Consider the following 1,856-nt stretch of genomic DNA (forward strand, 5'->3'; position numbering starts at 1 on the left):
TATAGCAGGGATTGTGGGGCTGGCGCGGGATCGGGCAGTGTTTCGTTCTGCTGTGCATGGGGTCGCTATGAGTTGGAAATGACTCAACTCAACGGCACTTAACAACAACAAGGATTAACTATCTTTTATGGGTGGCTTTTGAAATCCCTCTTGGTTACATAATGAGAACTACTGTGATAACTGAGATTTTATGTATAAAAAATAATCTAAGAATGTTATCTACTCTTGGCTGCTTATTTTTCTGTTTCAGGAAATCCATATTAATAAGTTTAAGTGATACATATTAAGGAGTCCCTGGGTGATGCAAATGGTTGAAGCACATAGCTGCTAACCAAAAGGTTGGAGGTTCTAGTCCACCCAGGGAAGCCTCAGAAGAATGGTCTAGTGATCTACTTCTGAAAAATCAGCCATAAAAACACTGTGGAACCCAATTCTTCTCTGACGCACATGGGATTGCCTTGAATCAGAGTCAGCTTGAAGGCAGCTAGATGGATGATGATGGATATCTATTGAAGCTATATATAGCTGACAGAAGCAAAAGGGTGCTTTTTTGTTTTTGTTTTAAATATGGAATGCTTCATGAATTTGTGTGTCATTTTTATGTTGGGGCCATGCTCATCTTCTCTGTATCGTTCCAACTTAAGTGTATGTGCTGCTGCAGAGAACACTGTTTTTACTTTTAAAAGTTCTTTATCAACTTTGTTAACTGCAATAAAAGGGAGAGATTCTAAAACTTGACTAAGGGAGTCACTCAAACCTAAAGAAATAGACATTTTACATTTCTTTCTGGACAGCAAATTTGTTTCAAATATAATTTGTACTTAAAAAATTTAGTAATCCTATTTATAAGGCAAGCTAAATTCAACAATGTCTTCTGTTCTAAATAATATGAGATGGGTTAAATTAATTTTCTCTGTAAGAGAAATTCATCATACTTTCTGCCTCAAAAGGAATTGATTGAAAATTCATTTGCGACATCTTGGTTGACAAGTTGGCCCATCCAAAGAAATTTTCAAATTCTTCAAGATTAGTTGCATCAGGTTTCTCAAGTGCCTCAGGTAAGGAGAATCAACTGACAAAATATTCACCTTAGGTATGAACAGATAAATCAACCTATGCATTAACCTGTTCTACCTATTGCACAAATATGCCAATCATTTCCTTGGACAGAAAATGTTTAAAAATACAAATAAAAATCTCATGATCATTGCATAACATCTATGATGTTAGGTGCTGTCAAGTCAGTTTCGACTAATAGCTGCTGTATGTACAACACAATGAAATACTGCCTTGTCCTGCACCATCCTCACAATTCTTCTTATGTTTGAGCCCATGTTACGGCCACTGTGTTAATCCTTCTCCTTGAAAGTCTTCCTCTTTTTCATAATGTACTTTTCCAGGGACTGGTTCCTCCTCATAACTTGTTTCCAAAGTACATGAGCTGAAGTCTTACCATCGTCATTTCTAAAGAGCATTTTAGCTGTACTTCTTTCAAAATAGATTTGTTCATTCTTCTGGTAGTCCACAGTATATTAAAAATTTTTCACCAACACCCCATGATTCAAAGGTATCAATTCTTTTATGCTCTTCCTTATTCATTGTCCAGCTTTCACACACATATGAAGCAATTCAAAATAACAGGGCTTGGATCAGGTGCACAAAAGTCTTCAAAGTGACATCTTTTCCTTTTAACCCTTTAAATAACTCCCTTGCAGCAGATTTTCCCAGTGCAATATGACGTCTGATTTCCTGACTGCAGCTTTCCTGGTTGTTGATGGTGGATTCAAGTAAAATAAAATCCCTGACAACTTCAATCTCTTCTCCATTTGTCATGATGCTGCTTATGAGTCCAGTCG

General features: G+C 36.7%; 1 non-coding gene across 1 annotated transcript; it reads right to left on the reverse strand.

The window, feature by feature from the left end:
• Positions 1-561: 561 nt before the first annotated feature.
• LOC122151161 lies at positions 562-668 on the reverse strand. Its single transcript, XR_006164011.1, has one exon. It is a non-coding gene; the product is annotated as a U6 spliceosomal RNA (small nuclear RNA).
• Positions 669-1,856: the final 1,188 nt, after the last annotated feature.

The sequence above is a fragment of the Orycteropus afer genome, unplaced genomic scaffold (genome assembly GCF_000298275.1).
Source record: "Orycteropus afer afer isolate SDZICR_OR568_19922 unplaced genomic scaffold, OryAfe1.0 scaffold00012, whole genome shotgun sequence".
NCBI lineage: Eukaryota > Metazoa > Chordata > Mammalia > Tubulidentata > Orycteropodidae > Orycteropus > Orycteropus afer.